The sequence below is a fragment of the Notamacropus eugenii genome, chromosome 6 (genome assembly GCF_028372415.1).
Source record: "Notamacropus eugenii isolate mMacEug1 chromosome 6, mMacEug1.pri_v2, whole genome shotgun sequence".
NCBI classification, from domain to species: Eukaryota; Metazoa; Chordata; class Mammalia; order Diprotodontia; family Macropodidae; genus Notamacropus; species Notamacropus eugenii.
In genome coordinates this window covers 1,353,579-1,366,258 of record NC_092877.1, presented here as the reverse complement: position 1 = coordinate 1,366,258, position 12,680 = coordinate 1,353,579, and positions in this window count along the sequence as shown.

Below are 12,680 nucleotides of genomic sequence, written 5' to 3'. Positions count from 1 at the left end.
GAATCATAATTATAACTTTTCCTCGGTTGCTCATGACAGTTTCACGATAAATTTATCATGTACTATGGCATAAAACATCCCCCCAAATGCTGAAAACTAGATAAGTTATGCACCTTTTTTTTTTTTTACCATGTATTAGGAACTTAATTGGAAAGAACTTTTTCATTAATTAATAGGCCCATATGTTCTGCTTAAATCACCTGGAACCCTAAGTTACATAAGGTAGGAGGAGCTTGCTGAAGAGGTGGAACAGAAAGGGTGGAGCAGAACCAGGAGGAAGTGAGTGAGTGGGGTCAGGTCAGAGGGAATAGAATGCAGGTCAACTGACACAGGCCAACTCACACAGCATGACAGTTGATAGTGAGAAGACCCTGGCTGAGGGAGGGGAGGTTTGAGAATGCCTTTTCCCCCTGCTGTGATCATGTTTATTAACTTATTAGTTACCATGATGGATGTTGCTTTCTGGTTCTAGGATTTGGCTTTCTTGCGTTTAAATAAATGCTTTTCTTTTGCCTTCTATATGGAGAGTATTTTATATTTGGTGACTGAGAAATATACTGGCATATTTATAGTCACTTCCAGTACTGTGAATATTGCTTTGGTAATACATTTGGCCTCATGAACTGGATTGCAACGCACAAAATCTCTATTTAGAGGCAGAAATGATTTAGAGGAAGACATTAATATTCCAGGATGGGAGGATTTACCATATTCCTCACTAGCAAGGGAGTGGGCTAAAAGCACTGGATCTTGTGAATACTGGGAAGTGAGGTTACAGGAGGGGAAACCTGGAGATTAGAAAGGTGCTTGCAAGGAATACTAATAAAACCAGGAAAGGAATTGGCAGGGGTAAATAAGAAAGCCTGAATTTTACTAACAGCTTGCCATATTATGTGTAGAAACAGAGATAAGCTGCTCAAGGAAAAAGTTCAGATAGGAAAAGAATACAAGAACAGTCAAGGGGGTCTCAGGTGCAAGGAAAGGCTCTTCATTTAGCTCAGAAGAAGACAAAATTTGACAAAAGAAATGCACATCTGATCTTTGTACAGACCCAGCCTATTTATCACATTAACAAAGGAAGTGAAATAGTTTAAGAGGGAGTTTCTCAGTCAGAAGCAAGCCCAACAGTGAGGCAGAAACAGGATAACCAAGGAGATAACTCAGTGTTTAGGGAAATAATTGAAAATTTTACTCAACAGGAGGTCACAGAAATTTTGAGTAAATTCATTGAAAGAATGGGAGAATCATTAATACCTTGGATTGTGAGAATCAGTGATGAGAGAGCTAGAGGAATAGGTATAGATCCTGTCTACTGCCTGAAATTTTTACGTTATTAGTCAGAATCCTATTGTACAGTAAACTTTTGGAGATTACAATATGCAAGGAGGTAAAAGTGCAACTAGTATGTTAGCTTTAGCTGCAAAAGACTACAGTAGGTAGCATCCTACTGACTCTATGTGGCCTAGTGGAGACAGAACCTAATATTCATTTAGGGACTGTATGAGAAAGTTTAAGGAGGAGGTAATGAAGACTGCTACAATGGCCAGAAGTGTAGATGCATAGTATGATACTCCCTTTGCAGTGTACCATAGGAATGCAATAATGAAGATGACTCCTTCTACTTACAAGTGCTTGATTTAGACTCTAATAATTGGGGAAATGTGACACTCTCTTTCAGAAGTGCTGGTCAAGATTTCACAGTTAAATGACTTAGGAGACTGAGGAAAAGACAAAATTACTAGGGAGAGAAGAGTAAATAAACAGTGGATTCAAAATCGGGAAAAAAAAATGACAAGGAGACAATTTTTACTGCTCTCCTGAGATCAGGCTTAGATTTTCGAAACATAGATGGTATTCCAACTAACTAACGGTATAGAATGTACGAGAAAAGCAACTTGATACTAGACAAAATAGAGAAATAACTACCCGTACAGGTCCTGTTGAACCATTGTATCTAAGTTTGTCGCACCTTCAGGAAGAATAGGAATTTGGCCTAGCTCCAGTTTAGTTTAAAGAAATACACAGACTGGATTACAGACCCCATATCAATTTGACCATATGTTGGAAAAATGGATCAAATACTGTAACCAGGGCATTAACAGATACTGGAGTGGCAGTGTCCCTTATATATGGAAACCCTGGTAAGTTTAAACATGGAACTACAGTCATCCTCACAGGATTGGGAGGGTCTGAAATATCAGCCAGACAAGTTGATCTAACGATGAAAATTGGACAATTATCTAAGAAAGAATATACTGTGATAATTGTACCCATTCCTGAATACATCCTGAATGGACTTGTTGAGAGGTATGACTTTAAATTTGCCTGAGGGGATATAACAGTTTGCAGCAAGGAAGATAGGAATTAATACGGTTTAAGTGGGTAGAATAAAAATGATCCAATCACCTTGCCTGAACCTTCCGAAGTGATTACTTTAATATAGTATCGTGTGCCAGGTGGACAAGATGAAATTACTAATACTATAAAGGAATGTTTTGAGGCAGGCGTGCTAGTCCCTACAACCACTCGATGGAATAATCCTGTGTAGCCAGTACTAAAGTCCAATGGGACATGAAGGATGACAGTGGATTATAGACAACTGAATAAAGTCACTCCTCCCTTATATGATGCTGTTCCAGATACGTTTACCTTCACAGAAAAAATCCAGGAATATGATGGGACTTGGCATGCAGGTATTGATATAGCCAATACTTTTCTCTGCTATCCCAATAGTTTTGAAACAATGGGACTAATTTGCTTTCATTTAACAAGGTCGACAATATACTTTTACATTCTTGCCACAGGAATATCTGCATAGCCCTATTATTTGTCATAGGATTGTGACTGAACATTTGGGTGAATTAGAGGTACCTGATGTACAGCTTACCCACTACATAGATGAAACTATGACACAGGGTAAAAAGAGAAGTGGTGAAGAGTTTGACACTTTTAATTGAGCATATGAAAAACAAATGGTGGGCGATTGACCCTGCAAAGATTCAAGGGCCAGCTCAAACCTTCAAGTTTTGGGGTATACAATGGAATCAGGGGCTGCAAAACAAGATTCACCCTCAAGTTCGACTAAAGACTCCGGATTCGTTAAGAAAGAGATATGAAAGTTTATAGGATTATTTGAATACTGGCGACATCACATACCACATATAGGACAAATTTGGAACCTTTATATAAAATCGCTAAGGAAAAATATATGAATTTGATTGGGGATTTAAGCAGACCGAAGATTTTGATAAAACTAAGGTGGCTATTCAACTGACCCTAGATTTATGGCCTATGCAAAGCAGTTCAGTGGAATTACAAGGGTCTGTATAGGAGGAATATGCAAACTGGAGTTTATGGCAAAAACATCAAAGACAAAATGTGCCCTTAGGATTTTGGTCTAGGAAACTCCCTTCTTCTGGAATTCAAAATAGCCCTTTTGAAAAACAGTTATTTGTTGTATATTTGGCTGTGGTAGAGACTGAAGAGCTGATTGTAGTCGATGAGGTAATATTAAGACCTGGAATCCCAATTAAGGCCTGGGTAATGAGTACCCCAGCTTCTCATAGAATTGGACATGTACAGGAAGCTAACATAATTAAATGGAAATGATATATTCAAAATAGATTTAGAACAGGCAAAAGTATAGTTTCTGTTTTACATGAATCCATAGCAAACATAGATACTGAAGGGAATGGTACACCCTCTGAACCAAAATGACATTTGCTACAGTCTGGTAAAGTGGAATGAGAGATATGATGGATTAACTGAAGAACAAAAGAGACATGCATGGTTTAATGATGGGACAGCAAAATATTTGGGCCACAAAAGACATTGGAAAGGAGTAGCCTATAAACTAAGTACCAGGAGGACTTTGGAAAGAACTGAGATAGGTGGAACTGGTCAATATGCTGAACTCATGGCAGTACACCACGCTATCAAAAGAGAACAAGGAGGATACTCTCATATATTCTCTGATTCATGGGCAGTAGCTAATAGGTTAGCTACATGAATGCCTACGTGGAAAAATCAAAATTAGGAAATTCTTGGCAAACGATTCTAGGGCAAAGAATTATGGTAAGATATATGGAACTTGTCTTTGGTTATTAATTTGTCAGTTTTTCATGTAGATGCTCACCTGGCCCTTAACGTGCCAGAATGTGAGTACAATGCACATGCTGATTGACTAGCCAAGAATGGTACTCAATATATTGTCCCTGCTCTGACATCAACTGATGATCCAGTACTAGCAAAATGGATCCATCAAATCATTTAGGGGTCCAGGTCACGCACAAGTGGGCACAAGACCGAAGTAATAGTAGGTTTCATTCATTGTTAAAGCAAGTAGCTGAAGAATGTTATATAAGTCAGTTGGGAAAGGAATGAACTGTTCCTCAGATAGTAACTGGAGAGATCGCAAGAGGAAAAATAGCAGCCCAAACTTGGCAAATAGATTATATTGGACCTCTACCCAAAGATAAAGAATGCAAATTTATATGTACTTGCGTTGACAACTATTCGGGTATACTAGTGGCTTGTGCCTATAAGAATGCGACCAAGAAAAACACCTGTAAAACTTTAGGTATCAAAAGTCTATATTATGAAACCCCAGTGTAGAGTCAAAGCAACAATAGGTCATATTTCAAAGGTAATGAAATGAAGAGATTTTTTTTGTATTAAACAACATAGAATGGATATATCATATTCTATACTATCCACAAGCACCTAGGATAATTGAAAGAATGAATGGATTATTGAAAGAACAGTTAAGAAAGCTAAGTTCTAATAATTTTTATCAACATTGAAAAGATAATTTCTTAATTGTTTTACATAATTTGAATAATAGATCGTTGGGAGACAGTACACATCCATTCAGAATGATGACCCCAAATATGCAAATTGCAAAAACAACAAACACATGATCCCAAATATTGTGTATTAAACTGTGAGGCCAGTTGTTCCAGCATCATATCCAGGGACACCTGGTTCAGCAGAATATAATTTGCTTTGTTTAAAGGACTTTTGGTTGAATAGGAACAAATAAGAATAATCTCTACTGGAATATGTATGAGAATTCCAAAGAATCATTTTGGATGGATATTATTACCTAGATCAGGATTAGCAGCTTGTGAAATACATGTATTGGATGGAGTCATAGATTCTAATTATCAAGGACAAATTATTGTAGCATTCCAAAATTTAGGTGATGAACCCACACAGTTTGCAAAAATGCTAGAATAGTTCAAGTGATTATATTCCTTTTGAAACAAGACCACTTGTGAAAAAGTTACCCTCCTTCTGAAATAACTAACAGAGGAAATGAAGGATTGGGTTCTACTGAAAAAAGCTAAAGTTTGGGTAAAAAGGAAGCCAAACGACATTTCAAAGGCTATGGAAATTATAGCACATGGGAAAGATCACATCGTATCTGTTGTTTAGTCAGGAGAGAATGATTACCAAATTGTAACCTTAACTCATATTCTATCACGAATGAGACTGTGTTAGTGGGTTTATGGACTTCAGAACCACAGCTGACCCTATATCTACCCTGCTTCTGGTTATCGTTTCCTTGTTTTTGTTTGTTTGTTTCTTTGGTTGGTTTTTTGGCTTTTCATCTGTTAAACTTGTTTGCTAGATTTATTTCCTATAAGTGTAGTACCCTTCACCTGCAGATGCCTGATCACTTCAGACAGAAGCCACCTCCTATCCAAGAAAGTGATGTGTCATCTATGGACCTGAAGTTGACCAAACTCCAGATGCCAGCTAAAGAACTGATCTCTCAAATGGGACCTCTTGGGGCGGGAATAGCTCTGTGTCCAATCTTAGCAGGAAGTAGTTGTGGAAGAGGAGACTTTCTCCTCTTGTCCAAGATTTTGGCTCCCATTTGTAGACGAGGAATGATGGGGTGCTTCTGCTAAGCTCCACCCTAATTTTTGTACTCATTTTGTGGGATCCCCGTTGTATGTTGTAAAATTCTGTTTATACGAGTTGCCTCACCAACCCATGTAATGAATATGAAAGATTTTGGGGCAGAATGTAGTCGTCATTTGAATAGAAAGATCTTTTTCATTAATTAATATATCCATATTATCTGCTTAAATAACTTGGGAACCTAAGTCACATGTGATAGAAGGAGCTTGCTGAAAAGGCGAATCAGGAAGACTAGAGCAGAATCAGGGGAAAGTGAGTGAATGGGGTCAGGTCAGAGGGAATAGAACGCAGGCCAACTGACATAGGCCAACTGACACAGCGTGACAGTTGATAGTGAGAAGACCCTGACCAAGGACGGGGAGATTTGAGAATGCGGTTGCCCCCTGCTGTGATCATGTTTATTAACTTCTTGGTCACCATGACGGATTTTGCTTTCTGATTCTGGTATGGTTTTCTAGTGTGTAAATAAATGCTTTTCTTCTGCCTTCTGTATGAAAAGTCTTTTATACTTGGAGATTGAGAACTACACTGGCATATTCATAGTCAACACCAGTGCTGTAAATATTGCCGGTACATAGCATACTGCAATAAAAATTATATTCAATAAATTTTTATGAAAGCATAGATAAAAAATTAATTGGAAAGTAAATGGTCTACTCCTAAGTAGTGAGGGAGTCAATGAAAGATCATAGAACAAATCAAAATTTCATTTAAGGTAATGAGAAACATGAGAACATTTTTCAAAATGTGTGGGATTCACCCAAAGCAATATTTGGAGAAAAAACTATAACTTCAAATTTGTTTATTAATGAAAGTGAGAAAGAAACGATTAAAGAACTATGCATTCAGCTAAAAAACACAAAAAAGAACAAATCATTTGGAATTTAATTTCAAAAGAAGAGAGAAGAAAAGAAAGCTATTTGAATCAAAAATGCAGAGGGGAAAACACCACAAAAGTAAATGAAATCAAACAATTAGTAGGAATTATTTTGTCAACTTGGATTATGACTACAGAACTGTCATTTTAATTGAAAGAGATGAAGAGTTACAGAAAATAGAAATTTCCCAACTTAATCGATTAGGAAACAAAATATGTAAATATCACATTGTTGTAAGAATAAATTGAACAATCCATGAAAGCACTCCTTAAGGGGAAAAAAATTCAGAGGCAGATGGATGTTCAATGAGTTCTACTAAACATTTAAGGAACAGTTAATGCTAATATTATATAAACTATTTCAAGAAATAGGTAAAAGAGAAATTCTGCCAAATTCCTCTTATGGCACAAATGCGGTTTTGATTCCTAAATTAAGGAGATCCAGAACAATGTTATAAATATGTAGATCAATTTCTCTTAAAATATTGATGGAAAATTATCAGCATTTCTATATATTACCAACAAAACTCAATCAGCACTAATAGAGCCAGAGAGTCTAACAAATTATTGAGTAATAATGGTGATAATGGACATCACTGCTTCACCTCTGATACATTTAGAGAGGCTTTCGGAAGGCTTATTCCTGTCGTATATAAAATTTATTCTTGGGTTTTGATGGACGGTATTTATCATTTTAATAAAGATTTCATTTGTTCATATGTTTTGGGTATTGGATTTTACCAAAAGCTTTTTCTTGAATTTATTTATATGATCATGTAATTTTTGGTGTTTTCTTATTGATATGGTTGATAGTGATAAATTTCCTAATATTGAACCAGCCCTACATTTCTGGTACAAATCTCACATGGCTATGGTGTATAATTTTTTGTAATATATCTCTGTAACATTCTTATTAGTAGTTCATGTATAATGTTTACATCATTATTCAGATATATGTGGGTCTGTTTTATGATCTGTAACTTTTCTAAAGTTGTTACTTGTTTCAATGAGTTCTTTTAATGATTTTCTAGAATATTCTGAGTATATCATCATATCATCTGCAAAGAGTGATAGTTTTCTTTCCTCATTGCCTATTTTTACTTCTTCAATTTCCCTTTCCTGCCATTGATATAGTTAGCATCCTCACAGAGACTAGGACAAAGGTTAGCGAAGTTAACTCAATAGGTCAAGAAATGATTAGCTGGGTTATAGTCTCTATAGCTTACATTTGACTTATCTGTGTAAATGATGTATAGGATTTGTTTTTTTTTTAAACTTTATATTTTCATCTCTTAATCTTGGCAGTTAGTAGTTTTTAAATAAATACTAAATATAAGAAATGTTTCACATTTGTATAGACTTACACACAAGTATTCCTATATACTTACATATGTATATACATATATACATACATCTTTATAGGTGCTCCAATGGGTTGAATCCTAGACTAGAAGCAAGAAAACTTAAATTCAAATTCTGCCATGTTTGCTTCCTCTTTAAAGATCATAGGAAAGTTACTTCAACTCTTAGGATCACTTCTCCCAGTTATAAAATATGAGCAATCATAAATCATAGAGTAGATAAGATCAAATAAAATACTAAATGTTAAGTGCTTTGAAAACCTAAAAGCAATATATAACTTTGATAATAAACTCATACTGCTTCTACTGCTGATATTATCAAGGTGGATATTATCTCTTTACAATCTAAAGTAATCACTTAAACAGAAGACTACACAGGGAAAAGATGGTTTTATGGAAAGATTGGCTCCAGCTGGCCAAACAAGTGAAAAAAAAAGATGAATAAATGAATCACCTCTGAATTTTTTCGGTTGCTCAATTTTGAAAGTCTTGCAAATAATAAATGGTTAATAAATATGCAGTTAATACATTGATCAAGGGGTAGAGCCATTTGCCAATCTGAAATGAATGACTCCAGGGAAAAATTCAAATGTCCAGATCTAATGCAAAATAAATTTTATTTTTGTATCAGTTCTAATTAATATGAAAATCATAAAAGATGAGATTTTCTTCTTTTATTTTTTTCACACATAAACAAAAACCTTAAGATGAGAATTCTATTGCAACCCATAAGATGAAGAGCAGGAAACTGTGAGGTAAGAAAGTTCTGAGCTTCAGGAAAACTAGTATGGGAATACTCAAACCAAATACTCAAATATGGGAAGGATATTTATAGGTATACCTGCTTTGTATTTATTAGTTTTTAACAAATCATCCTCCCATATGGGGATGTAAACAGTTGCCCTTATTGAATAACAAGAGTTTTTTTTTTCTTTTGTCCTGTGTTTACCTTTTAATGCCTCTCTTGAGTCTTGCATGTCAAGATCAAATTTTCTACTGAACTCTGACCTTTTCATCAGGAAGGTCTAGAAATTCCTTATTTTATTGAATGTTCATCTCCTGACCTGAAAGATTATGCTCTTCTTGCCTGGAAAACTGATCTTTTGTTGTAGTCCAAGCTCCTTTGCCTTACAGAATATCATGTTCCAATCCCACCGAACTTTTAATGTAGAAGATGCAAGATCCTGTGTGATCCTGATTGTAGTTCCTTGATATTTGAATTATTGTATTCTGACTACTTCCGGTATTTTCTCTTTCACCTGGCAGTTCTGGAATTTGGCAACAGTGTTCATTGGTGTTTTCAATTTGGGATTTCTTTCAAGAGGTGATCTGTGGATATTTCGAGGACTATTTTGCCCCCTAAATCTAGTACCTCAGGCAGTTTCCCTTGAAGATTTCTTGGAAGATATTGCACATACTCTTTTTTTCATCATGGGTGTCTGGTAGACCATTAATTCTTAGATTTTCTCTCCTGGAACTATTTTCAAGGTCAGTTGTTTTTCCAATGAGAACTTTTACATTTTCTATTGTTTTTTTTTTCATTCTTTAGATTTTATTTGACTGATTCTTGAGGTCTCATACAGGCACTACCTTCTACTTGCTCAATACTATTTTTTAATTTGTTTTTTTGCTTTCTGTTTTCAGCAATCACCCCCATAAGTCTTAAATTTTCTCCCCCTCCTCTCCTCTTCCTCCCAAGACAGCATGCAATCTCATATGGGTTCTACACATACATTCTTGTTAAACACAGTTTCCCATTAGTCATATTGCATAGAAGAATTGAAACTAATGGGAGAAATCATGAAAACACACACACACAAAAATAGTCTGATTCACTCTGTCTTCTGACTCTGTAGTTCCTTCTCTGGATGTGGATGGAATTTTGCCTCATGAATTCTTTGGAAATTTTTTGGGTCTTTGCATTACTGTGAAAGAGTAAGTCTATAAGAAACAGTCCTCCCACACTGTAGATCTCACTTTGTATAATGCTCACTTGGTTCTGCTCATTTCACTCATCATCGGTTCATAGAATTATTTCCAGGTTTTTCTGAAGATTGTCTGTTCATCATTTCTTATAGCACAATGGTATTCCATTCTGCTACGTATTTCTTGTGTGATATTACCACATCAGTTACTAAACACGAATTTATTTTTTTTTTACTAAAAAACAGGAGCTTATATGATCTGCCCTCTAAGAAAACTTCTATTTCTGACTCTATGATCAGAAGAAAACAGAAAAACAAATGATGCTGAGGAAGATATATTGAAAAAATATTTTAATCTACTGAATTTGAGCCCACAAACTTGAGGACCCATTGTTGATTTCCCCACTGTCCAATTTCTCTACCAAAACTTACTCCATGAGCTTGCTTAGAATCCCTCACTTTAGAGTTTGTTGATTTTATTTCAGCATGGATTGACTTAGAATTATAAAAGAATACTTTATTATCTATATAATAATTACTATTAGTTATAGATTTAATTTACCTGAAGTTTTCTAAACAAAACTTGATAGGAACACCAATGATGAGAGAGATTAATAATAACTAATATTTATTATCATTACTAACAACAATAGGTAACATGACATTTTAATATTCACATACAATTCTCCAAATATTACCGTATTAAAATGGATAAATCCTCATGACAACCTATGAAAGAAGTGGTACTATTATCACATTTTATGGAGGAAGAAACTGAAGGAGATAGAGCTTAAATAAATTGCTCAGAGTCACACACTTCCTAAATTTTTGAGGTTGTATTTGAACTCAGGTCTCTTGGTAGTGGGGGCAGTGATCTATTCATTGCACAAACTACCTGCTTCCTTCTTGAGAAACTAAAAGATAAGATAAATACTTTTCAACTGGAAATAGATTTGAGGAATATAAATTGTTTTCTGGATGTTTAGACCTGTAGGAATCTAATTCTACTGATCTAAAAATTAGAGAGGCTAAATAGAATGAAGTAAGCCAAACAGATGAAAGGAGAGGAATCTCAATGATGGATCTCCCTTTCCCTTTGTCTTGGCTAAAATATCAAAGATGATATCATGTCCCTGTGGTTTTGAACACTTTATCCATTCTTCTTTATCTCTCAAAAATAGTCCCTTGCTTCAACTTACTAATAAGTACTTATATCTTTTACACAGTCAATATGTGATGCACCATTCTAAGTTCTTTAGAATTGTTATTTCATTTGATCCTCACAAAAACCCCTAGGATGTAGATGTTAGTATTTTCCTCATTCTATAAATAAGGAATGGAGGCAGACAGAGGTTAAGTGACTTGTCTAGGGCTACACAGTTAGTAAGTGTCTGGGGCCTTATTTGAACATAGTTCTTTCTGAATCCATGCCAGAGCCCTATTCACTGTGACACCTAGCTGCAAAAATTATATTTTATATTATTCATATATATGTATTCATATATAAAAATATATTCATATTTTTCCTACTTCAAGAAGCCATTACTGATGAGTCTATCACATTATATTTCTCTTCTTTGAATTCCTATTACACAAAATTTCACACAGTTTATCATTTGATCTCAACCAACTTTGGGATTCCAACATAATCATGTCAATATGTGCATAAGGGGATCACTGATTCTTTGGTTTTGGGGAGATAAATGTGTGTTTGTCACAAGTGTAGGGAAGAGGAAAAATGTTTCAGAATGCCTTTGAAAGTTTATAAAGGAGCATAGCAGAGTCCTTCAGAAATGGATGAGTGATTGAGTGTCCTCAGAGATAGTGTCATTTATGAAGTGATATTCAATTCCCACAAAGGAGAGGGGAAAAACTTTGAAGGCACAATTTGAAAACATCCTGATTTTGTCTAAGGCTGGCATCAGTACAACACAAGACTATTTGGTTAAGGAGGATTGATTTAGTACCAACCAAAGACAAATGAATTGAGCTGTGTCCACACAAAGGGGATGAGCCTCAGTCCCTCAGAGACTCAGATAGCTCCAGAACGTCGAAGAAATATCCATAAATATCTCTTAGAAGAAGGGGTGCACATTTGGCTCTATGTTCTATGCAGAAAACCACAAAGGGGAATAGAACCACAAAGCGGAATAGAACCACAAAGATGCTATATCTAAAAACAGAAGAAATATTTGCGTTATTGATATATAATTTTAAAAAAATGAAGTGAGATATATCTGTGATTCTTTTTCTGACAACAGCAAAATTATCATATGGCATCCCCTCTGGAAGTTTCTGAAAATGTCCCTAATTCTTTTTGGAATCAATCCTCCCTTTCTTGAGAACAAATCCTGATTTTACAGCCGGATAATCCAGATGCCTCATTCTCTGAGACATCAAGGACTTTCCAACAATGGAATTCAGAGATAGAGTGATGGCAACTCTACGTTGAAGCAATTGTTCTATACTAACTTAATCAAGGTAAGTTTTTTAGCATATCTGAAATTTTTGTTCACATACTTTACCCCAAGAAATATAAAATTTGTCCCCGAGCACAGTGTATTCACCCTCCTTTACTTTTTCCTAGCT